Consider the following 26,820-nt stretch of genomic DNA (forward strand, 5'->3'; position numbering starts at 1 on the left):
AGCTGTGGGCTTAGTTCACACGGCATTTGGCTTCTCCCTTGTGGAACATGTTTGGGTGCGTGCCAACCTAACTGCATGAAACTTGGCCAACAAGTGGAGCAGAGATACAGCCCCCTGTGGAGAGCCAGAATTGGATACTTCATTAGAATGCCTCTCTGCACTCCACACACCTGCACAGTTGTTTTAGACTGGTTATGTTACCCTATTGTATGACCGTGGGATTACAGATACCAAGCATCCTCTTACACTGGACCAACAGCCATTACTTGTTCTTGGCTAGGAATGTTACTCTCACAGCCTCTTCGCTCCTTACGTTCATACCCACTTACTAGTGGGTCAGAACCTTGCTTATGCCACAGATACGCCATGTCACCCTTTGAAGCAGGTAGCCAGCAAAACATAGGCAATGTGGTGCCTCTGTTCCAGATGCCTTTCCTCAGCCAGCACTAGCATGCGAGTGCTGCAATTCACTTGGGCCAATCACCAGATCATTGCGCAAACTGGTGTTTCACTCTATAATATTTTAACCACTTTAATTGTTTAATTATTTTTAGTTGGCCTAGACGATCCAAGTGTGCAGCCTGCAATACATCACCTGTATGGGATCGCCTCTTTACTGTTATAGGGCATAAAAAATGTGGGAGGCTCTTTCAGGTAATAATACAGCTCCCATCCAAAAGTTTGCAGTCTAAATTGGGACACAACTTGACAAATTATTCATATACTTGTAGTGCTAAGAGGAGTTGGAGAGTAAGAGCAATAGCTGTAGCTGGTGATGAACTTAACACAGATGCTGAGAGATTCGTCATGGACAGCCTGTGCGCCTGCTGCATGCTTCTGATCCCATGCATGTGGGGTTTTTCTTATTGAATCATCTTTTTATGTAATTGGGTTTTGTGGAGCTGGAATGTTTCAGACTCTGGGGATGATTTAAGCAGCTGAGGAAAGGAAAGAATGTGCACCATCCCAAATTCCTTCTGAGGGAAGATCCATTAATCAATAGATAGAAAAACCTTCCTTATTGTCTCTGTCACAGGAGCTGCATGCTTCAGGAATTTAACTATGTTCTGACTCGTACACTGAAAGAAAACAAATGCAAAAAATACGCCAATGATGAGCTACTAGCTAATGGTGTTCAAAAGCAAGCAACTCTAAGGTATGGGCCCCACGACAGCTGTAGCTCACTACCCCTTCGCTTGTGGATATGCAACTTTCTTTATTACTATGTGCAGCTTTAGCTTTAATGTCTTGAAATAGATGCACACCCTGGCCTAGTTGGGGTGCTCTGGGAACCAGCCCTTTAAATTAAATCACCATTAATTTCAATTTGCATTTCTTTGGGGGCAGGGCAATGCTTGAAGAAAGAGAAAAGGGAATGAGGAAAAGATTTATCTGCCAGTGATTGGTACACTGCATACATACACACTGCAGTTTGGCATGCTGCATAGGCCCAGGGCAATTAAGAGACCAGCCATACCTAACATTTGACCTGGGCCCCCGGGGCTGGCAGTTTTAAGGTAGCTAATGAGAACAAAGATGCTGAGCATGAGAGGCTGTTACTGGCTGTGTTAAGCAAAGAGTAGACTGCATGTAGGGTTGCCAGATGGTTTCAACAGAAATACCGGACACACTTGACATTACATCACAACCAACATTACATCTGATTTAGAAAATACCGGACATTTCTATTTTCTCAATTTGTTTCCCAAACAGAAAGCTCAAATACTGGACTGTCTGGTTCAAAATCAAACACCTGCCAACCCTAACTGCATGTGCACTATATACTCTTCCGATGCCTTTGCAACTTAATTTCAAAACCAATGTTTTTCAAGCAAAGCCGCGTACCTCCCTTAGGACAATGCACTGTCTAGGCCAACCCTCATGTTTTAAAATCTAACTTGTTTCTGAATTAGCCATGAAAAAAAACTGGCCTCTAGACACTTTTGGAAAAACTGCCTTTTCCAGCTACAATAAATAAAAATCAACCAGTCATAAATGATGAAAAATAAGGACTTAAAATGAAACCATTTCCCAAGAGTCGCTCCTATAGAGAACTAGCCATGAGGAGGAATTAGAACAGGAGGGAGGACGTAGATGGAACATAGCCACGTGTCCTTTGCCCTCCATCATTTTCTTCTATCTTTATAACAAGACAAGGAAAGGAGAAGAGAAAGAAAATTGCAGCCTTTTAAAAAATATTGTTGACTGAGGTTTTAAAGTGATAGGCAATGCGGGGAAGGCAGAGTCTGCTGGGAAAGCGCTAGTTTGAATGGGGATGTTTATTGACTTTGTGGCAATGAAAGTTCAATCCTCTGAACTAGGGGATGCAGGCGTTCGCTCCAATTCACGTTCAAAGCAAAGCACGGGAGCCAAACACAACAAACCTAACAAGGGTTATTCTATTTCTTTGAAAGATGCAATAGAACAAACAACTTTACTTTGATGTACAGTTGAACCAATTAACGTTAAATGAAAGCCCAGGAATTTCAGACAACAGCAGTTCCAGTTTTGCCCATAGTCTCTCTCATTATGAGAAACACCAACTCCAATTGCCTGACATCATCTTTTAAATCAGTAAAAAGTGGACACAGATCAACTAAAAAATTCAGCTGCTTTTATACTTTGAGACTGTCAGCAACTTGCTATTGCAGCAGGAAACCCACCTGCAATAAACACAACCATCTGACTTGATCCCTAGCGTTGCTCTCTTAAAGGCCACACCACTAATGTAAACATTGCATTGCTCTCAACATACAAACATTGTCTAAAATGATTAGAGGCAACAACAACAACAACAAAAGGAAAAAGTTCTCTCATTTGTTTTCTTCCTGCTATTTGACAGCACTTTGCTTAGGGGAACTTTCACTGTTTCCCCTTTTCGGTAGTTTCTCCACTGTGTGGGTCTTTCATACAGCAAGGGAGAAGACAAAGACTTGGAAGTAGAGAAATGCAATTGTGAAGTTACAAAACTCAGGGGCAGGGCTAGCACTGAAACTACTTTTTAAACCAGTTTGAGATAGCTGACTAGTTGCTTACCTCCCTATTTGATAAGCGTATCAGAGAGAGGCAGCAAGGGGAGGGGAAGCAGAAGCCGGAGCTCAGGGGAACCGGCTTAAAAGCCAGTCCCCTGCCAGCACCATCTTCATGTGCGGGGGGGAGGGAAGGGCATAGCGGGGAACTGGCGGCGCTTCTGCCTTTGAAATGTAGCAAGAGCAGAAGTGCCACAGGAGCAGGGGGCGAGCGGGGGACTCAAGCAATCCCCATTGGACCCCGTGCTTCCTGCTTTTGAAATGTACAAAGCCCTGGAGTAGGCTCTTATACATTTCAAAAGCAAAGCGCCAGGGGGAGCATGGAACCAGTGGGGGACTCAAGCCGTCCCCTGCTGGCCCACGCGCCCTGCTTTTCAAAGGTACAAATGCTCCCGCTCTTGTATATTTCAGAAGTAGGGCAGGGCTTGAGTCCCCACTGGCCCCGTGCTCCCTGTGGCATTTCCACCTTTGAAATATAGCAAGAGCTGGCAAGGCTTTTGCTACATTTCAAAGGCAGAAGTGCCCTTATCAACTATTCCAATAGTGAAGGCAAATTGCACTGACTATTTGATTAGCTGATTAATCTAAATTTAAACATTCTTAGTTTTTGACCTTGACTAGTAGGCCAATTTTTGGTATTCCTCTTAAAAAGCCAAGAGTGTGATATGGTTAGGAACTTGGGCAGATGGTATACGGGTGGGTAGAATCAGAGGACTGCAAGACACCTCATGAGATCGGTGAGTCCAGTTCTCAGCACTCATGGCAGGGCTATTTTTAGAAAGATCAGAGGGGAGACCTACAAACTGCTTATTTATTCTCTACCTGAACATCAGTTTCTAGAGACATAAAACATTTGTATGTTTGACAAAATGGAACTGAACTTTGATTCCAATTTAAAAGGTACAAAGTTGTCTTGGTCTCATGTCCTTCTACCCCGTAACGCCTGTACAGGTGGCAAGCCCTAGACATAAGTGGAAGTTCTCCATAAACTCCAAACCAAAAATAATCCCAATAAATTCATCCTCTCTTGGTTTTCTTGCTTTGTTGCCTGCCAGCCCAAGGCTCTGAACATAGGTTACATGGATATACTGAGCGCCATAGTGGTCTTTACAGACTATGGCATCTCACTAATGTGCTCTTCTTTCATGGAAACAAGTCTTTGGCTCTCGGAATGCCGGGGAGAGGCACCAGGTTAGCCCTGAGAGGCCGGAAGCACATGGTACATTGTTTTCCTTTGTCTCAGCTAAACAATAGGGGTACATCTACATAGCAGGCTAAAGCCGAAATAAGCTATGCAACTGGAGCTATGTCAATTGCGTAGGTTAAGTCAAAATAGCGTATTTCAGCTTTTGACGCTGCCTACACAGGAAGTGCAAGAGAGCACTCTTCCTCCAACTTCCCTCACTCCTCATACAACGAGGATTACAGAAGTCGGAGTAAGAAGTCCTCCATAATGTCAAAATAACTGCTTGTAGTATAGACACGGACTACGCTGTTCCAAAATAATGCTGCTGTGTAGACATAGCCTCTGTGATGTGAATGTGGACTATTCAAACCAATTAATTATCTAAACCATGCCCAGCAGTTTGGAGTGACTTTTGGGACTCACTCAAGCTGCAGACGAGCCTCATTTCTACACACTGAGCTAAACAGTGTTTCCATGCCTAGCTCTAAAAGTTTCAAAAAGAAACTCTTCAAAACCCAAGAAGAGCAGTTTGGCTGACAAGAAACACATGTGCGCGGCCAAACACATGGAATACATTTTGTTCTGAACAGCCAATTCTTGTGTCTGAGACCAAAAACCAGAGTTATGCACACCTTAGTGGTACCATACATGGTAAACTGCGGCTCAGTTCTGGTGTATGTATTGTTCTGCCTTTCATTTGTTTTAATGATCTGCAACAATAATATTTTGGGGCATTCACCATGTGCTGGGGTTATTATGAGGCACTGTGCTGAAGAAATGACACCTCAGGAAGAAAGTGATTATTCTAAAGGGAAAGTAACGGGAGAAATTCTTTAGTATGGTACCAGAGACAATGTGAGAAAGGACACAGATCCCTGAAACTTAGACATGAAAGAACACCAAAAAAAGAGGCCCATTTTTTGTATCTAAGTAATTCATTGTGTGTTACATGTGCTGTTTGTATTTTGGGAGGGAGGGATGTTGGAGAGGAAGGAAAGAAAATACTCTCATCTCTTGCAGTAGAGACCCTGGCATATTGCAATCAGTGAAAACTGGACAAAGTGCTAGACCAGGGGTTCTCAAGCTTTTTGACATGGGGATCAGTAAATCCATTCATGAACTTTTGGAGGCTCAGTAATGTTTATTTGCATATTCATTAATCAATGATGAATATTCAAATAAGTTGTTTCTGGACCTCCCAAATCTCCCAGTGCCAGCATTAGCAAAGCTTTTGATATTGTCACCCACAATATTCTTGCCAGCAAGTTAAGGAATATGGATTGGATAAATGGGCTGTAAGACAGACAGAAAGCTGGTTAGACCAGGGTTTCCCAAACTTTTTACTTTAATTTGAACCCTTTTTTTTCAGTTCTGCCTTTTGCAGCCCAAAAATATAAACACATGAAAAAGAAATTGAGAAAATACCAGACACATAACATGTCTGGTATTTTCTCAATAGCTAAGTTGTATTATTACTAGATGTATCAGTTTGTAGTTTCGAACTGCCTGGCTGGTAAATGTGCTCAGGCTGCATGAGTGTGTCTACCAGCCAGATAGTTTGCAACTACTGGAGGGGTGTGGGGGGGAGAACAGTAGAATCCCTATGCCGGACTAACTTGTGCTTTGTGGGTGTGTGTGTGGGGGGGGGGGGGAAATGGGGTCAGGTCAGTCCCACTCCCTGCAGGCTGCTTCATTCCTCCCCCATGCTCCCCTTGCTGCGCCTCTGGCCAGCCCCACTTCCCCCAACCCCCTCCCGGGCAGCCAGTTTCCCCCCCCCCCCCCCCGCTTCTCCCAATCTCCCTTGGCCAGCCCCACTGCCTGGGTCCAGCCCTCCTTCCAGCAGCCACTTCTCCCCCCCCGCCCACCTCCCTGCCCCCCCCCGGCAGCCCTGCTTCCACCGGCCCCCCAATCTCCCCAGCCTGCCCCGATTCCCCCGTCCAGTGCTGCTTCCAGTGGCCAGCTCTCCCCTCCTCCTCGCCCCAGAATCCCCTGGCGCCTGCGCGCTCTGCACGTGTCTCGCCGCCGCACGAGCCGCTTCCTACCTGCGCTGCGGGGCCGGTCCGCGCTCAGCCCCGGAGCCCGCCACGTGCCTCCCGCGGGTTTCAAAACGCCGGGCCGTGACGTCACGTGCAGCGCCGCGCATGGGCGGCAGGCGGCGAGGAGGAGCCCGATCCGGGGCCCGCTCCGCGCAGCGCTGGAGCAGGGCCCGGCTCGGAACGCGCCGGCTCTCGCGGGGGCGGGGGCAGAGCTGGGAGTCGCTCCAGGCTATTCAGCGAATAGTTCCGCGCTCTTTAATGGAAAAGCAAGAATCGTTTTACAGCCTGTTTCCAAGAAGGCGGCCGAACCAAAACTCTGCATCGCTTCTGCTGCACTTCGCCCTTTTCTAGCGCTCTGCACACGCGGCCTTTGTACTAGTCCATATACTGGGAATAATAGAAACATTTCCTACACATTTCACTGCTTAAACATACACGTACATGTTGCTTAATAGCATTGCTACTCTAATTTCCAGGTTAACTCACAGTGCTCTCTAAAATGTTGTATTTAGTTATATTATTTATGCAGCACCATTTCAAGGCACCACAGGTATCCCAAAATAGCTATTCTCCATCTTTTTACCACGTCCGTTATCTTAAAAGGTAATGGTCTCGCTATTCTGACATCCCTGTAAACCTCATTCCACGAGGAGTAAGGGATGTTTTGGAATAGCGATTTATTTTGAAATAGGTGCTGTGTAGACAGCACCAAATTATGAAATAAGCTATTTTGAAATGGACTCAAAATAAGCTACGCAATTTGGCTGTGTCTAGACTGCATCCCTTTTCCGTAAAAGGGATGCAAATTAGACATATTGCAAATGAAGCGGGGATTTAAATCTCCCCCGCTTCATTAGCATAAAAATGGCTGCCACTTTTTTCTGTCTCGGAGCTTTGCCGGAAAAAAATGCAAGTCTAGACGGGGATCTTTCAGAAAATAAAGCCTTTTCCAAAAGATCCCTTATCCCAGTAAAGACTTTTCCGAAAGATCCCTATCCCTCTTAAAATGAGAGAAAAGGGATCTTTCGGAAAAGGCTTTATTTTCCGAAAGATCCACATCTAGACTGGCGCTTTTTTCCAGCAAAGCTCCGAGCCGGAAAAAAGCAGCAGCCATTTTTATGCTAATGAAGTGGGGGAGATTTAAATCCCCGCTTCATTTGCAATTGCGATATGTCTAATTTGCATCCCTTTTACGGAAAAGGGATGCAGTCTAGACACAGCCTTTGTGTAGCTCAACTTGCGTAGCTCATTTTGAGCTCCGGGTGCAGTGCAGACGCACCCCAGAGATCTCAAGTCATTTTGGAAGCATTCATATTTATTGTCCTCATCATTAAGATGAAGAAATTTAGGCATGGAAAGGTATAGCGAAATCCCAGTGGTCACATGGCATGTCATAGCAGAACCAGGAACAAAATTCAGATTTTCAAATTCCTATTTCTGTGCTTAAACCTGCTGACTTCCATGTCCACCAATGGATCACGTTATACGCTGTGAACCAAACGTAATGTTACAATGTTTCTCCTCTAGCTTAGCACATGGAGAGCAGAAAAATCCATTATTTTAAAACATAACTATACTCAACAAAGAGTTCACCAAAAGGAGCTCTTTTACTGCACATTCTTAGCTCCATCTCTGAGGAGTTTTTCTGGGATTTCAGTGGGTCTCTTTCGCATTTAATTAATTCCTTTGTGCCTTAAAAAGTGGCAAAATAAAATCTTGCACAGTCTGCAAGTGGATTCATGTGTTTCTGGTGGACCCATATGTTTTACATTTTATCAAAAGTGTGTATGAACACATCAGCCACGAACGAAATACTTCCCAAGATGGATTTTGTTTGAATGGGCATTAAAGGTCATTTTTTGTTAACTGACTAGAATATAATTTGAGATTAAATCCAATTATGAGGGCTTCCTTACAAGTATCTGTTGTAGGCACTTGCTGCGATGTGACAGCCTGGTTATTTTGACATTTATACTTTGAAGTCCTAACAACTCCAGACATGGCATAACAGGCTGCGTGTTCTAGTACCATAGGAGTAGGAAATAGCTTTTGATGCAGGCTAAGCCTAAATCGTTATTTTAAATAGTACGGGAGCATGTGACAGGGACACTGACCTCTCACGAGCGCTTTCAGCTGGCTGAGTGAAAACCTGAATACTTTCTTTCGCTGCTGCCCCACTTGCCCTCACCAGGCAAATCTCTCAGTAGCTGAGTCACATGCACTCTAATCACATGACAGAACATCTTCTAGGCCAACAAAGGTTCACCAGGCCAGGGCCGGGCACAGTGCCCGTGTTGGGGTCTTTGGCTGTGTCTCTGGGCTCAGTCCTCAGCCTCTTTGGAGAGCTAGCTCTGTGCTCCCAGGGCCTCGGGCGGACGGGACAGGGCTGAGGACAGTCAGCTTTCTGCACCACATGGAGCACTCTGTGCTGCCTCCCACACTGAAGCCCTCAGAGCTGCCCTGAGTGCTCTGAACGGGGCTCCAAGGGCAATTTAAAAGGCCTGGAGCACTGGTCACCGCCACTCCTGTCATAAGGAGAGCCTCCTAAAATGAGATAGCCACTTAACACGGGGAAGAGACAAATATTTTGTCACACTAAAACATGAAATCTCCTTATCGTTAGTTTGATAACTATTGGGTATGGTCCAGCACCGCCTACTCCCCCCACAAACATACAGCGGAAAACGTTCAACAATATCATGTCCTTTTAACATAGAACAATGCAGATTTTCTATTTTATTAGCAATAAAATTTTCTCTTTTATCAGACAAAACCTCAAACGATTCCATGACAACACTATCCTCTGCCAACGTCTTTTGTGAATGTGGATGACACACTGCACGTCTCTTCCTGAACTGCCACATTCAGTTCCCTTCTGGCTAAGGACAGTTGGCATTTTCAGTCCAGCTTTTGGAACTTGCAGCTATAGACAGTCTCTTTCCCATGGGGAGCAGGGGAATGACTCTCTTGGTAACTTGAATAAATCCTTTACATTTTTGCTGTTTGTGATAGAGGATTTCGAGCCTTTTCCGTCCTGGATAATGTCTAGCCATCCACCTGTGTCTGTATATCTGTGCTTCTTTGTGGAAGCAGAAGGGCTTAAGGTCCCTCGACTGAGGAAAAGTTAAAGACAATCTCTGAAATTTTTCCCCAAAGATTCCACTCTGAAGCCAGGATCTGCTCTCTGCTCTGCACCAACTTTAGATGATAAAGACCCCAGTTTACTTATTTGTTCCTAGAGAAAACTCACATTATTCACAAGTTATTATCCGGTCCTGCTTTTGGGCTCCACGATGACATGTGTATTGCTTAATTAACCATCCTGTCATGCAGACATGCCCTCCTCAGCACCCCGTACTTCAGCTCAGATTTTATATAGGGCAAGGGCACACAAATGCTCTCAGGGGATGGTTTAGTTCTTTCCTCTACAGCTGCAATCTGCAACAAAGATTAAAACAAACTAACAAAAGACTTCCAAAAGGTCAAAGAGCCTGAAGGGAAACCAAATCAAAGAAGTGAGATTTTGGAGACCAGCCTTTTCCCTGACTATTTTCCTTAACTATCTGGAAAGCTGTCATTTTCATTGGTAAAGGATTGTTTATTCTTCACACTAATGAAAACTGATTCAACATAGAACAAGAAAATGCACATGGACAGCAGTCCTGTCCAGTAGTTCTTACCGAGCAGAAGGAACTAACAAGTACTCAAATTTTCTATTTACTTGTCCTAACAAGCTTCAAAACTAGTGTGCATTTGTGTGATTTAACATACATTTGGTGTGGTCATTTCTGTAGTGCTGTCCTGTGCTCACTCACAGAAACATGCTAACGGCTGCCAGTTTTCTAATCCTACTTGCGTAATCCCTATGGATGTTTTAGGGAATATAGTCACTACTACATATCCAATTATAAGTGACGATGAACATTCAAGTGGCTGCCACCTCCCTGCGAGAGAATGACTTGCCTGCACATCCAATGCCTAAAGGGATTAGAGTTGAAGAATGTTCTTCTGAAATTTGTATAGTGTCTATTTTTAGTTATAACTTTTTTCAGATTTTCCCCTACTCCAAAGGATTGCAGTTTACTCTCATGTAGAGAGTACCTTTTGTGCTTGGCATCTGGCTACCCATTTTCACTTAAGGGACAGTTCTCAAAAGCTGCGACTTTCATGTTATTACTTCTACTTAAGATGACTTACAGGATTTGGTGCAAAAGTATCTTCCTCCTCAACAGTGCTGCATCTCTGCTTCCCAGACTGCCACCTTGAGTATAACACTCCACAGATTCTATGAGTGATACTTCATGTGCGTAGGACATTGCGTGAGCACTGACTCCCTGGGGCTTGGCAATTAGTTATTCCAGAGGTGGTCCCTTCTAAACTGACATCATTCTGTGTGGAAAAACAATCCTTTCTGGCAGTATCCCATGAGGCAAAGGCAGCTTCTGAAACAGAAATCTGGCATCAGGAATGGTCTGACGGAGGTGCTGTTTCTGGGTTCATGTGACATCCATTGAATGCTGAGTAGTGTGATTGCATATAAGGACCCACAGCACCCATTAAGGTACGGGGACAGGGGAGGACACACACTCTGGAGAGCCTGCCTTGATAGGACTCCAGTAATGGAATACTTGGTGGTAATTTGTTCTAGGTGTGCTGCTCTGCCTTACCAGAATTCCCCTCGTGAAAGGGCAATCAGGGCAGCACCCAGAGGCACGCATGAGCTAGAAAAATCGCAGACATGGCTGCTTGCGCAATTACTCATTTTTAAGCATTGCCTGTACTGGGTGCAGGATTTATGCCATTTCTTGACTACCCTGTGATTTTCCCAAAGACAACAGATTTCCTTCAAAGAGATGCTAAGATAAAGCAATGGTTGAATAGGCATTTTACAAACACTGGGTTTCTGAGAGAGAGAGAGAGAGAGAGAGAGAGAGTGTTTGCGTGTCTGTCTGTGAGTCTGTTTGTTCAAGAACTGCTTCTAAACAGTAAGAGCTAGAACCACCAAATCTGGCATGCAGATTTAGCTTATTTTAAAGCCAGGTCAGTGTTCGGTTGTGCCAGGAAAATGGGATGTGCCTAGAATTTAACTGTTTTTCATCAAACAGAAAGGGAGGACTCTGATAGCAAAGATAGTTACATCCCAGAATGACCACAGGAGGCAGCAAAGCATGCCAGCCCTGGGGAGCAGCCGCCAGTCAGGTAGTAAGAATGTAAGGGTATGTCCACACTACAGCACTAATTCGAACTAACTTAATTTGAATTAGTTAATTTGAACTAAGCTAATTCGAACTAGTGCATCTAGACCTAAAAACTAGTTCAAATTAGCATTTTGCTAATTCGAACTAGCATGTCCACATTGAGTGGACCCTGAACCGAGGTTAAGGCTGGCCGGAAGCAGTGCCGGCAGGGCATCAGGTTAGGACTTAGAGTGTGGAGCTGCTGTCTCAGGGCTGTGCTTAAAGGGACCTGACCCCCACTCCGGACAGACAGTTCTCAGGAGTTCCCCGCTTGCTTGTCTAACTCAATGAGGGACAGCAAAGCAGTCCTGGTTTGGAGTGCCCTGAATGCCCACACTCAGCACATCACAGCACTCGGCCATCAGCCCGGCTGCACTTGCCGCAGGCTGCCATCCGGGAGGGGGAGGGGTTAATTGGGAGGCTGCAAGAGAGCTTCCACCCCGAGGAGCCTGCAGAGCCAGCCCAATCCTCCCCATCGGGGGCGCGTACCCCATTCCTCCCTCACCTCCTTCCACTTATCCTTCCCTAGCCCCCCTTCCTGATGTACAAAATAAAGGTCACGTGTGTTCAAAAATAGAAACTCTCTTTATTTAACAAAACTCGGGGTTGGGGGGATTAACCTCTGGGGAGACTGGGAAAAGGAGGTGGGAGAGGGGAAGAGAGAGGGTGGGAGAGGGGAGTGCAACTAAAATGATCAGGGGTTTGGAACAGGTCCCATATGAAGAGAGGCTAAAGAGACTGGGACTTTTCAGCTTAGAAAAGAGGAGACGGAGGGGGGATAGGATAGAGGTCTATAAAAGCACGAGTGGTGTGGAGAGGGTGCATAAGAAAAGTTCTTCATTAGTTCCCATAATAGAAGGACTAGAGGACACCAAATGAAATTAATGGGTAACAGGCTTCAAACTAATAACAGAAAGTTCTTCTTCACAAAGCAAAGAGTCAACCTGTGGAACTCCTTGCTGCAGGAGGCTGTGAAGGCTAGAACTAGAACAGAGTTTAAAGGGAAGTGAGATCAAGTCATGGAGGTTGGGTCCATGGAGTGCTATTAGCCAGGGGGTAGGAGTGGTGTCCCTGCCCAAGGTTTGTGGAAGGCTGGAGAGGGATGGCACGAGACAAATGGCTTGGTCATTGTCTTCGGTCCATCCCCTCCAGGGTACCTACTGTTGGCTGCTGTTGACAGACAGGCTACTGGGCTAGATGGACCTTTGGTCTGACCCAGTACGGCCATTCTAAGCTCAGGGCTCAGGGTCGGGGGTCTCAGTGGACCACCTTGATTTTCATGCAAACCTGCTCCTGGGTGGCCAGGCTGGCAGCTCTCCTGCCCTAGATGGCCACTTTCCTGTGCCTAGTGCGGAGGTCGTGGATGAGGTCCACAATGTCTGCACTAGACCAGGCGGGCGCCCGCCTCTTGCGGACCTGGGCAGGCTCCTGAGAGCTGCCAGCTTGGTCCTGGGAAGAGGCGGAGGGCTGAGTGGCAGCGGGTGGCTGGCTCGAGACATGCCAGGTGCAGGGTCTGCTGGCTGGGTGCTGGCAGGCTTGCACCTGGCACGGGCACCGTAGCCAGCCTGTGCCCCTTTAAGGGCTCCAGGGCCAGGAGGGGGGCAGAAGAGTTTCCCTGGTGGTGCCCAGAGTGGCCACCAGGGAAAGCTGGGAAGGGCTAGCCTCCCACTAGTTTGAATTAAGTGGCTACACAGCCCTTAATTCGAACTAGGCGTTAGTCCTCGTAGAATGAGGTTTACCTAGTTCGAATTAAGTTCGAACTAGCGGTTTGCATGAGTAGCGCCTATCAAAGTTAATTCAAACTAACATTTGTTAGTTCCAATTAAATTTGTCGTGTAGAGATACCCTAATAGTGTAGTCGATTAACCAATAATCAAATGTTTATAGGTTAATGCTATAGACTGTGCATTCCCCCCCCCCCATTAAATTTAATCATGGAGATTGCCTACCTCCTAGAGCTGGAAGGGACCTTGAAAGGTCATTGAGTCCAGTCTGCTGCCTTCATAGTAGGACCAAATACATCCCTGATGAATTTTTGCCCCAAATCCCTAAATGGCTTCTGCAAGGATTGAACTCACAATCTGGGGTTTAGCAGGCCAATGCTTAAACCACTGAGCTATCCCTCCCCCCTCTTGCCAGTAAATTTTTTCTCGGGCCGGCCAGCAGCCCAGCTCAGTCCTGGCTTGCACTGGATCCTGGACCTACCCCGGCTGCAGCTCTGCATTCAAAGTATATTAGGAGCCAGGTGGGTGGGCAGGCAGCCTGGCTCAGTTCTGGCTTGTGCCAGCCCAGGAGCTCAGGCCCCTTCCCCCCAGACAGGGGCTGCCCAGGGACTATAGAACAGTCGACTAACCGATAAGAAATCATGAGGTTAACCAACTAGTCAATTAACCTCTCTATCAGGCAGTACAGTCCTGCTGCATCAGCCAGCCCCAAGGAGCAGGCTCTGGCTAGGAAGCACAGTCCTCACTGGCCATCCTTGAGAGTAGCTGCTGGCTGGGCAATGGAGCCCCCAACACTCCGGCCGAACCCAGGGAGCTCCCCCACCCTCACCCCCACCCCCATCTCCACTCCTTGTCCTGAGCCATCCCCTACACCCAGTGCCTTTCTCTAAACCCCCCACACAGCCAGGCCCCTGCCCTGAAGGACCCCAACAATGCTGGGTAAATCTGTGTATGTGTGCACATGCGCATATGCACAAACTGCCGGTAAGAATCAAGGATGGGTTTCTTTGAGCAGACTGGAATTGTTTCTGGAATTTTGCTTCAATGAGATTTAAAACAGGGATTGTCCAAGCAATTCTGCATATAACAATGAGGGAGCTCTAATATTATTTAGTATGTCATTAGGAAGGGTGCAATAGTACTGTGTCCTGAGTCCCGCGAGGTTCGTCCTGTTACATCCCGATTGTTCACTGACCAACAGTGTCAAGTTTAGCTAGCTCTAAGGTCATTTGTTTGTTCTCATGACAGTGGTGATCTCAACTTGGATTTGCTCCACTATCATGGTGGGAAAATGTTTAGACAAAGTACTGCAGTGAACAACACTCCTGAGGGATGTGCTTGTGATATTTATGTAACGAAAAGGAAAGTTTACGGGTAAATCTTCAAAGAAGATACAATCACAGCATGGTATGTGTTACAGAGAAAACACCCAACTACCTTACCATGCTCAGAGGGAACATTAAGGGACAGAACCAAAAGGAGGGATGTTAGTGTTACAATGTTTATTGTCTGTTAAGCACCTGCTGTGTACCAAACACTAATATGAAGTCCCTGCCTGGAGAGAGAGACTGAGAGACCAGAGGAAGGAAGTACTTTATACATCTCTTTCGATAACATTTTCTCACTACCAGCACCATGTATTGGGGTTGGGGTTATGATGAAAAAAAATGAATCTTTAGGAGTAATTAAATTAACTTATTATGCTCATTATTTTAGTATATCAGTGGGGGGAGCTGGCACACAAGTCAGCAGTAGAGAAAAGTGGGTGTGGAGAAGGCTTTAGAGAGAATGAGGAATTCAAAACCTGCCTTTTGGCAACAAAACAATGAGAGCATACATATTGCAATGGGACTTTAGTCAGGAAAAATGCCCAGTTTCAGCAACAAAAATCTTCCGCCCCTACAAGAGATTTTTTTCTTTCCCCCTCCTCTTATTGTCAACAAAGAGCCAGTGTGGACTCTTGTTTGTTTTGTGGACAGCACTGGCTTCTGCCAGTATCCCACAGTGCCTGCCCTGCTGTGTCTGCTCGGCTTTGATCTCTGCAGGCAGGCGCCCCCCTCTTTCCAAGCTCCGGGAAGTGTCTGACAGCTGCGTGAGCTGCTCCCTTTGTGGAACAAACGAAGGGCAAGTCATTGGACTGCTCCTGTTCTGCCCTGCACTACGAACACAGCCGCAGGCAGGCTACTGCTGCGGAGGGCAGGGGGCAGGCTGCTGTGCTGCTCTGACACTCCTCAGCTCACAAAGCTACTCAGGATGCTGCTCCCAGCAGTTGAAGAGGCTGTGGGAGACTCTGAGGGAATCCCAAGATGCACAGGGATCCGCCCTGCCTTCCCACAACACAGCACTGTGGGATACATACCCACAGTGCACTGCTCACTCTGCCGGTGATGGACACGACCCCAGTGTGGACACGACCTGTAGACAGAGGGAGCAAGCGGGAACACCCTCTGGCTACTTTTGTTTTGTCAATTTTTAGGTGTTGATATGAGTTTTGTTGACAAAACTTGACAATACCCTAAGCTGATGTGTCAGAGAGACTGTTAGACACACAGGCAGATTTGTGAGTCGACACAGACATGAGAGTGGATGAGGTTACCAAGGATAAAGCTGCAAAGCAAGAAGGGGAGAGGGCCAAACTCATAGCCCTGAGGGAATGCACAGAGGAAGGGAGAGCAGAGGAGGAGGGAGATGTGGAAGGCAGTGTCAAGCCATTGTTACAGAGCACCCGCTTGTGGTGTGACCTGGAGTTTCGGTGACTCTGTCTCAGACTCCTCCTTTAGTAGTCAGCTATGGTTCTGCCACTCCCCATCTTGAGCCTTTTTGTCCCTCCCTGGTTCTCCATGTTTCCGTACCCTGCTGACCCACAGGGCTGCCTCTCAGCAATCTGGCCCCCTTTTCAAAGTCTGCCACAGGAGGTAACTCTCCTTTTGTAGCTTTTCTCCTGGGTCTCCCTCCCCCTAGTTCCTGTCTGGCACTTACCACAGCCCACAACTGCTCTGAAATCCTTCCTGTTAACTCCTCCCTGCTGACCCTTCTGCAAGTTCTGGGTGTAAGCAGGTGTGGCTAGTGCAGCGTGCAGGCTCTAGTTAACCCCTTGATACATCCCATCACGCAGTCAGAAGGGCAAAACCACAATGAGCAGGAAGGTTACAGGGAAGCACTGAGAGTGCAGGACATTGTTCTTTGGCACACAAAGATGCAAAGGGTGGAGCATGGATGCAAGTCCATTTAGGCCCCAGTTCTTTCTCTGAGCCAGACCCAGAGAACCAGCGCCCGTATCGTCCCACTTGAGCTATCATTTCTAACCTCTGCCTCTCTCTGTGTTCACTGAGCTTCACCTACAGACTCTAGGGCAGGGTCCACTCTTGGTTATTTCAGATTTCTGACCATGTCACTGAGATCAGAGTCTTGCCCTTTGCAGATTATAGGGAGCGCATCTGAGTACAACTCAAAAGGGCCTGTGAAATTAATTTAAACATCTGGCCCGTAATCCTGCTTCAGGAATTCTTGTAATAATGATAATGGCTCCTCTGCTGTCCCAGACCTTCCAGCAGAGAAAGCTGGCTCTGATGCCCAACTTAGGCCCCAAGTTGTTTCCATCTGTGGGGAGATGGAAATTGCAGTGCTTAAAATGTTTCCGAGACCGGGAACCAATGAAATGACGCCTATGCAGAAGAAAGGCAGGTGAGGCGCACTGGGCCCAGTGAGACAGCTGCATGGCCAGTTTCTAAGGAGAAAATGAAGATACATGTCCACACAGTGCAGAATCAATCACTTCTTGTTTCTGTGCTCCCCCATTCCCATCGCCTTCCACCCTTGCTTTGCTGTAATTTGCCTCCTCACACCTTCCCCTCCCCAGTTCCTGGCATCTTTTGGTTCACCTTCCCTATCACACCTTCCTGTCTCACCCCTATTCTTCTTGGCAGAGATATTTAAAAGAACCCTCTTGTTTTCTCTTCTCTGCCTGTCCTTTCTCCCTTTGGCTTCAGGCTGGAGTCCCTGGGCCTGATCTTATACACACAGTAGTATAAATGAGCAATTATGCACCGAAACAAATGAAATTACACCAATGTAAAGCAGCAAGTCAAGTCAGAATCAGGCTCATGCCTGCCTACTCTTTAAAGCAATTTCACTCTCTTTCATACGTGCTACAAAATGTTGTTTGAAGGCTACTAAACAAAAATACATTGTATAGCAACACATATTTTAACCATTTTTTCATCTGTGCTTGACTGTATGCCACATTACAACTGAAGGTACATGTGCAGCTCAGGCTGGCATATCTGCAGTAGCTTGAATCTCACTAGCATGGCTAAAACTAGCAGTGAAGGCATGATGGCATGGGTAGGCCGTGTAAGACTGCCCAGAACACGGGGTGAGTACCTGCATTGCTAGCCAAAGCTGCTGTGGCTTCACTGCTCGTGTAACTGTGCTGGATTAGAGCAGGCGGGAGCTGAAATCACAGCTCTGACTGTAGTGAACTGTTGGACCCTTACTAAAATTCAGTCAGCACAGGGGGTTGGCTGGCTAGCCCCAGTCGCAACAGGAAGGGGAAGAGTGGATGAGAAATCAGGATGCTGAGACTGACAGTGCCCAGAAGCAACGGGTAGAGTCCAATGCTCCAGATCAGCCTGACTGACAGGGTGGGCAGGTCAATGAGGGGGTCAGGAGGCCAGGGAGGAGCCGAAGGGAGGCCATGTGAGCTGGAATTGCCTGGGTCAAACCCAGTGGGGCCAAGCAAAGGAGAGAGCAAGGGCTCATTTACTTACATAAGGGATAGTGGTGACTTGTAACATGGCAAGAAATAACAATTCCATGAGAGTCGGTGCAATAGCTCCGCCTCCAGAGAAAGACTCAGGGCTGTGCTGCCTTGCACAATCCCTGATTGGTTCTTTGCTAGAAGTGAGACCTCTGCCCTCCTCTGGCATCAATCCTATCAGCAACGGGGCCAGGCAGGGGCGCAGACGTTGTGGCTCTCCGGGTAAGGCAGAACCCTAGAGTGGGAAATGAGAGCGATTCGGCTCTTTTTAACCGTTTCTCATTCACTACAGCAAAAGCACCCAACTGCCATGTCCAGACAGCAGGGCTGTGCTTAGCACTCCGCCCCGGGAGAGACAGGCAGGGCCATCTCCAAGCCAAGGCAGGTGGCAGCTGCACATGCTCGTGTCAGGTGGGAAAGAGTCAAAGCTGGTGAGGGACCTGAGAGCAGAGGGAGGCGCCTATAAACCGGGCTCTCTGCATTTCCTCCAGCGCCTTGCGCCCGCAGGCCGCGAGACCTCACTCGCCTTCACCTTGAAGTTACCTGTTAGTGATGGCTAGGGGCTGCGCTCGCCACCTCCGCCTCGTGAGGTAAGCAAGCCCGCCCCCCCTCGCCAACCAGGGCCCCTCCCCAGAGCACATGTTCCTAAAACCCCGGCAGCACCCGCTACCGGTCAGCAGCCGCACCCCAGTCCCAGTCGATCCCCCGCAGACGTCGCTCAGCTGTGCCCGTCCCCCCGCGAGCCCAGCGGCCGCTTACCGGCGGGGGAGGAGGGAGCGCTGCCGCTGGATCGCCCGCAAGCCAGAGGTTGCCGACCCCGCGGCAGGTGAGAAGGAGGCTGGAGCTGTGCTGCGTGATGCACAGTGACGTGTGGCTGGTCTAGTCTGGTCCCGTGGGCTCTGCTATGCTGTGCGCATTGCAAGTGTGGCTTCCCGTCAGCTCAGCGACGTGATTCTCGTGGGGATTTCCCTGCGCTGTGCGGGGAGATCCGTGGTATCGGCGCACAGGGTTGGTTGGTTCATTGCACGGGGCTTCCTGAATCCGGGCTGCTGAATTTACAGTACAGATCTGATGAATTTCTCAGAATACCTTTCTAGTTAGTCGTGTCCTGACAGTCTGGATCATCAGATCTCCTCCACCTTGGAGTGTCTGATTCCAGCCCGGGACAAACTGAATGGGTCTGTTACTATATCACGAGGTCTGGGTTACTCTAAGAAGAAGTTCCAAGAAGGCAACAAAACTCTGGAAATTGCATAGTAGATACTGAGGGTGCAGAGCCTGCTACCTGGTTTTCTTCAAATATAATTCTGCCGATTTGTGGAATTAGTTTCCAATTAATGATCATTTGCTGTAGATTTTGTTCCACAGATACAGTGGTTGGACCTCAAACAACACAAACTGAGCTCCTGGGAAAGGAGACAGAAAGAGGTGTTTCCAAAACTCCCAAAATGCCGGAAGACACCCAAATAAAGCATGAAATACATGCCACTTCCATCTTTCCTCAGTTACTGCCTGAGCTATCTACAGATTGTTTCTGTAGACAACTGTCCATAGAATTCAAGGCAAAAGTGGCTTGTTGTGATCATCCAGTGTGACCTCCTGTATAACACATGCCTAAGAACTTCCCCAAAATTATTCTCAGAGCACAGCTTTTAGAAAGACATACCATTTTGATTTTAAAATTGTCAATAATGGAGATTCCACCATGATCACTGGTAAATTATTTCGCTGGTGAGTCCCTCTGACTGTAAGAGAAATATGAATCTGATGTTATCACAAAGACTTTCAATTAATCAAAATGAAATGGTGCTCAGTTTTAAGTGCACCTTTCCTGCTAATGGGATACATTGAGAAAGCTATTAGAAAAGATGTATCCAAAGCTATTTCAATCCTAGTCACATAATATCCAACTCTCTGCATTACAAAATGTCCTTCTAGAGGAAACAAACATTCACTCTGTAATATACAAACCCAAATATTTCTGGCAACTTGTAAAATCATTAAACTGATAATGTGTTGGGTTATAAAAGCCGAGTGATAATGTTTAAAACTGATGTTTTGTGTCTGCCGTGACTGATAGTTTTAGCTGGTCTGGGGACTTACAGAGAGTACAGGCTTATGTTTTGCTTAGGTTCATGTAACTTAGGTTTGACCATTGATTACCCCCAATGCTCACTGTATGTGTAGGCCTTGCTTTCACCTTTAACATCAGGTAGGTTTGAGCAGCTTGTAAGGAGAATCCTAAGTGACTGTGTAACTAACAAGTTGTAGATTTGGAGAGGAGAAAAGCTGCAATATTTTGAAAGAGACTTTTTCCATTTAACTTCTTTGTATGCGGGTTCTTATCACATGCAGGGTTAGTGTTAGGTATAGATTTAGGGACCCCTCTCCCATAACGCTCCAACAACCTTCAGCCTGCCTCCCTGCAAGCCTCAAAACCTTAGAACGTTTTACACTCATTTCAACGGTTGTCCGCAGAATGAAGATAGGGCATGAAAGAGGCCATATTTAATGTAAACAGATGAATGCTGGGGACCAGCCAGTGAGGACAGAAAGATGTGAAACAGTCAGACATGGATGAGAGTATGCAGGACACCAACATGGTGAGGTCTCTTATTCAACCACATATAGCTGTTATCTGTAACATTTTTGAAACTACAGAAATATTGAAAGGGGCTATTTTGCCTCAGAAATAACCTGCATTGAATTGTTAGGAAAATGGTCTTGTGGATACAAATGTTTTAAAAGTAAAACACATGGACATGGAAGAAAGAAGTATTGATCTGTCTTTTCAGTGGAATGTTTTTAAACGATTCAGTAATTATGGCCAAGAAAGAGCTGAGCTGCACCTCACAATGCTTCAATGCATCAGAATAGAAATCATTGACAGGAATCTACAAACCTTTACTTCTAAAACTTGTGCCTTGGAACAATTCACTGTCTGATCTTTGACCTTTCCTAGTAATGCCCTGCATACAAACACCTGTTGCTTGAAGATTCACACATTTTTGTTTCACAGGAAACTCTACAGGGTGGGTCAAAGTGTGTGTGTGAGGGACGCGGGAGAATGTGAGATAGAAAGAAGTTGTGTGGTAGAATGCAGGGCACGGAGGTGCACATGACAGGTACAAATACAGAGGCTGAGCATCCCAGAGTGATGGATTGTGCATGTGAGAGTAGGGAGGTATGGGTTGCAGGATACTGAACAGATGTGCTGTGTGACTTGCAATCGTGTGCATGTATACCCAGGTGTGGTGGGGTGTACTCAGTAGGAATGGTGAGTTGCAATTGTGTGCACATATACACACTTTGTATGTGGCTCTGGCCAGAGATGCCGCTAATCATTGCCATTGCTTTTGATTAGAAAAGTTCTTTTGCTTAAACAAAACAGCTCTTTGTTTTTCCAGGCCTATTAGGAAGAAGTTACTCACCCTGCGCAGTAACAATGGTTTTTCGAGCTGTGTGTCACTGTGGGTGCTCCACTCAGGTCTCAGTGTGTGCCTGCACCGGGGATCGGAGATTTTTGCGAGCAGTGCCCCTCACACTCAGTGGCCCGCCCTGGAGCCTGTGGAATGCGTGCGTGCCCGTCTGTTCCTTTTCTACCTGAAGTCCCTGTAGACTCCAAGCAGAGGGAAGGATGGGAGGGTAGTGGAGCACCCACAGGGGGACACATCTCGAAGAACCAATGCTACTGCACAGGGTGAGTAACTTCTTCTTTATCGAGTTGTGTCCCTGTGGGTGCTCCACTCAGGTGACTCCATTGCAGTACCTGCCTGATGGAGGTGGGCATTGGAGTCTCTCTAAGTGGAAGGAGGAAGGACCACATCTGCTCGAGGTGTGGAGGGTGTAGTGCTGTGCGAAAGTCTGGTGTGAGGATCATGTGGCTGCTCTACAGATGTCCACCAATGGTACATTGTTCAGGAAGGCCGTTGTAGTGCCCATCGTACGTGTGGAGTGAGCCCTGATGGGCTGTGGTGGCTGTCTTCCCCTAAGTTCATAAACGGTACGTATGCAGCCTGCAATCCACTTGGCTAGGCGCTGTGCAGAAACTGCTGTTCCTGTGCATGGACCTGACCATGCCACAAAAAGTCTGTCCAATTTCCTGGTTGCTCTGGTTCTATCAAGGTAGAACAAAATTGCCCACCTTGCATCCAGCCTATGTAATATAGCCTCCTTGGGGGAGCCGAGAGGTTTAGGGAAATAAGCAGGTAAGTAAATGGGTTCATTTACGTGAAAGTTGGATATAACCTTAGGGAGGAACTTAGGGTGAAATTTGAGTATGACTTTATCCCTATAAATGTAGTGAAAGGAGGGTCTGCCATGAGGGCCGCGATTTCTCCTACCCTTCTTGCTGATCTTATTGCTCCTATGAATGTCACCTTCATAGACAGGTATTGTGGTGGCGTAGTGGCTAATGGCTCAAAGGGTGGCCTGGTGTGTCAAGGACCAAATTCAGGTCCCACCCAGAGGAGGGAGGCGGGGGGGGGGGGGGGGGGCGGAGGTTTGAAGGCATTTTCTGTAAACCTATGAGAAAACACTTCACCATGGGATGTGCGAAGAAAGAAAAGCCATCTACTCGATCATGGAAGGCCATGATCGTCACCAGGTGGACCCAGACGGAGCTGATGTAGAGGCCCATGTTGCTAAGGTCCATGAGGTGGTCAAGTAATGTAGGTACAGGGACTGTGGTGGGATGCAAATTACGCATCATGCACCATTGTTGAAAACATGTCCACTTGTTTTGATAGGTGCTTCTCATGGAGGGACGCCGACTGTTTGAAAGAACTTGTTTAAAACAGGTGAGTTCTTCATTCTGGAACTAGGGAGAAACCACGTCGTGAGTTTCATGGTTTTGATAGTGAGGTGACATATACTGCCGTAGTGCCGTGTGAGGAGATTCGGCAGCGCCAGGAGAGGGATAGGTTGATATATCAACAGGTAGTGTAGATAAGGGAACCGGGGTTGTCTCAGCCAGGCTGGGTCTATTAAGATTACTGTGGCCTGATTGGATCGGATCTTGTTCACTCTGGCAATAAGCGGGATTGGTGAAACGGAATAATGTATGGCAGCTGTCTAGCGGATGGTGAAGGTGTCCCCTTCTGATCTCTTGCCTAGTCCTACCCCATGGCAAAAATCTGTGGTATTTGCAGTTATGAGGTGTTGCAAAGAGGTCTATAGTTGGAAAGCCCAATTTGTGGAAGATGGAAAGGAAAACATTGTACTGAACTCCCAGTTGTGCTGATCTGAGAAACGTCTGCTCAGTTTGTCAGCTCTCACATTCTGTTGTCCTGGTACGTACAATGGCTGTTGGGGTTATCTGGTTTCTGATTCACCAGTTCCAGAATCTGACTGCCTCGGCACGTAGAGAGTGTGATCAAGCACCCCCCTGCCAGTTGACATAACACATGGACGGTGTGTTGTCCATGAGGACACAGATAGTTCTGCCCTTTATCGGGGAAGGAACTGGGCGCAAGCCCTGCGAATGGCCCTGAGCGCTAGGATATTGAATGTGAAAGTTTCTCTCATGTTGGGCCCATGTACCCAGTATTGATGCTGCAACACAGTGGGCTCCCCAGCCCATGAGTGATGCATCTGTTGTACTAACTGAAAAGTCTGGTCGGTGGAAGGGTATACCGATGAGAAGGTTGTTCAGAGATGTCCACCATTCGAGGGACTGCAGCACTGGTGGAGGAAGCGAGAGGTGCTTTGCAAGGCTCTGTCAGTTTGGTATATAGTTGATTGCGAGACAATGTTGTAGGCAACGCAAGTGCAGCCTTGCAAACGAGATCACAAACATCATGGCCACCATATGCCCAGTAATTGAAGGTACATCCGGACCATGGAGAAGGGGGCCTGTCTGACCTAGTGAACGAGGTCACCGATTGCCTTGAATCTTTGTGGCGGGAGGTAGGCTCTTGCTGTGACTGAGTCTAGCAATGCGCCAATGAACTCTATCTTTTGCCAAGTCGGGGAAAACATTCTCTGGTAATAGTTGTCATGATAGTAGCTTGCTGATAGGCAGGGCCTTTGATTAGCCAATCTAGGTAAGGGAAGATAATGACGTTTTGTATTCTGAGAAAGGCTGTGACTATGGCTAGGGTCTTTGAAAATACTCGAGGGGCCGCAGAAAGGCCAAAGGGGAGGACTCTGTACCGATAATGATCTATTGCTCCTAAGGTAACTAGCTTTTACACTTCTGCCCGTAACAGGGGCTCGTGAAGAGAGAGAGGGTAGGAGGTTGGGTAGGGGGCATGGAAGTAAAGGGGACTCTATAACCCGATCTGATAATTTCTAGGACCCATTTGTCTGTGGTAACTTGGGCCCACTGTTGGTAAAAAGGTCTCAGGCAGTAACTGAAGGTGACACTGGACTTATGGGGTGGTCGCTCAGACCCCCGACCAAAAAATTTGCTGCTTGTTAGAGGTGGACTGATTTGTGGAGGACTGGTTTTGCTGATTCCTCCTATTAGGGCATTGCTTGGGCCTGTTATCATATGGCCCCTGCTGCTGCCTGTAATAGCTGTAATTATAATCCCTCAATTTTTGGTAGGGAGTGTATTTACGCTTCTTATTGGGAGGGGTGTACATTCCCAAGGTCCGTAGTGACATACAAGAGTCCTTCGTAGAGTATAGGATCTCATCTGTATTATGAGTAAACAATTGTTTCCTGTCAAAGGGGAGATCCTCCACCCTTGCGTGTAATTCCTTTGGGACCTCTGATGACTGCAGCCACGAGACCCTGCGCATTACTCTGGTTGTGGCTGTGGCTGTGGCTGCGGTGTCTGCGACATCCACAGTGGCCTGAAGAGCTGTTTTAGCTATTGATAAACCCACCTTAGAGGTGAGGTCGCTTGTTTTCAGGGAGGTCCTGTAGCAAATCTTGTAATTTGGCATAATTGGCATGATTGTAATTAGCCAACAGTGCTGTATAATTAGATATACGGCCCTGAAGTGTGGCCAAAGAGTACACTTTGCGGCCCGAGGTGTCTAGCCATTTGTGTTCTTTGTCAAAGGGCATAGATTCAAATTGTGTTTTACAGAGTCCACCACCAATGAATTTGGCAGTGGGTGGGCAAATAGAAAGTCCATGTCCTTTGCAGGGACGAAATATTTTCTGTCCACTCTGCAGTTTGTGGGTGGAACAGAGGCTAGATTTTGCCACAAAGCATCTGAAGGATGCGGAGGGTTGTAATATGGTGAGTATTTGTAGTGTAATGTCTTGTGATTGTGCTACCCATTTGAAAAGTTCCTGAAAATGTTTCAGGTCATCTTCTGGAGGAGGAGGTAAGATCTGGAATACTTCTTCTTTCTGCCTGGATCTGGGTTCATGTGAGAAACTCTCTTAATCTGAGAGTAAAGCAGTAAGTTGTCATGCTCACTAGAACCCGCTTGAGAAATTACTGAGGGCAGATGAGCAGGTGAGGAGTGTACAGAGATTGTGGGTGAGTGCCTAGAGCTGTGGTGTTTCTGGGATGTAGAGCCTGTGTACCTTGAATAGTAGATATTGGAAGACGCTACCCTTACTGGGTATCCCAGGGGCTCCCACTGAGGCGGGAGCTGATGTGGGGGGTACATCCATGGTTGGCTGGGCCAAATGGGATGTTGTTGAAGGGAGTGGTCCCTGTATGAATGCCAGGAAGCTAGTGATAGAAAAGCAGAGGAGTGGCCTGTTGAGAGCCCACTACTATGCCCACTATCATGGTCAGACCTTGGGGATAGTGGTGTAGGCGAGTGGGGGCCACTCTGTGAAGTGTTAGCGTGAGCCAGTTACTCCTCTTGAATCAGGCTGAGGAGAGTTTTGTAGGTGCCGTGTTTTGCCCAGCGCTTTCTTGTGCTGGAAAAGCGGCAAGGAGTCATGTGGCACCTTAGAGACTAACAGAAGTGTTGGAGCATAAGCTTTCATGGGCAAAGACCCACTTCGTCAGATGCATGTAGTGGAAATTTCCAGAGGCAGGTATAAATATGCAGGCCAGAATAAGGCTAGAGATCATGAGGTGAATCCAATCAGGGAAGATGAGGTCCACTTCTAGTAGCTGATCTGGAGGTGTGAACACCAAGAGAGGAGAAGCTGCTTTTGTAGTTAGCAAACCATTCACAGTCTTTGTTTAATCCTGAGTTGATTGTGTCAAACGTGCAGATGAACGGTAGCTCAGCAGTTTCTCTTTGAAGTCTGGTCCTGAAGTTTTTTTGCTGCAGGATGGCTCCCTTTAGATCTGCAATTGTGTGTCCAGGGAGATTGAAGTGTTCCCCTACAGGTTTTTGTATGTTGCCATTCCTAATATCTGATTTGTGTCCATTGATTCTTTTACATACGGACTGTCCAGTTTGGCCGATGTATATAGCAGTGAGGCATTGTTGGCACATGATGACATATATTACGTTAGTAGATGTGCAGGAGAATGAACCAGTGACAGTATGGCTGATCTGGTTAGGTCCTGTGATGGTGTTGCTGGTGTATATATGTGGGCAGAGTTGGCACCAAGGTTTGTTGCATGGATTGGTTCCAGAGTTAGAGTTATTATGGTACAGTATAACTATACACTGCACCAGCAACTATACACCGCATCATAATAACTCTAACTCAGGAACCAATCCATGCACCAAACCTGTTTGGATTAGGAATCATAGAATAATAGAACACTAGAACTGGAAGGGACCTCGAGAGTCATCGAGTCCAGTCCCCTGCCCTCATGGCAGGACCAAATACTGTCTAGAACATCCCTGATAGACATTTCTCTAACCTACTCTGAAATATCTCCAGAGATGAAGATTCTACAACCTCCCTGGGCAATTTATTTATGTATGAATAAATAATCTAATAAATAATAACAATAATAGGAAGTTTTAGCT

General features: G+C 47.0%; 1 long non-coding RNA gene across 2 annotated transcripts in view; it reads right to left on the bottom strand.

Moving 5' to 3' along the window:
- Positions 1–21,188, bottom strand: part of LOC112545097 (uncharacterized) — a 182,705-nt gene extending 161,517 nt beyond the window's left edge. For both annotated transcript variants that reach the window (XR_012897924.1, XR_012897925.1), the window contains exons 1-5: positions 18,731–21,188; positions 17,982–18,206; positions 10,449–10,693; positions 9,502–9,689; positions 6,258–6,504 (exon numbers count right to left, since the gene is read on the bottom strand). This is a non-coding gene — a long non-coding RNA (uncharacterized LOC112545097). The remainder of the gene's footprint in view (positions 1–6,257; positions 6,505–9,501; positions 9,690–10,448; positions 10,694–17,981; positions 18,207–18,730) is intronic.
- Between the last annotated feature and the right edge of the window lie 5,632 nt (positions 21,189–26,820).

Source organism: Pelodiscus sinensis, chromosome 27, assembly GCF_049634645.1.
Source record: "Pelodiscus sinensis isolate JC-2024 chromosome 27, ASM4963464v1, whole genome shotgun sequence".
In the NCBI taxonomy this organism is placed as follows: Eukaryota; Metazoa; Chordata; order Testudines; family Trionychidae; genus Pelodiscus; species Pelodiscus sinensis.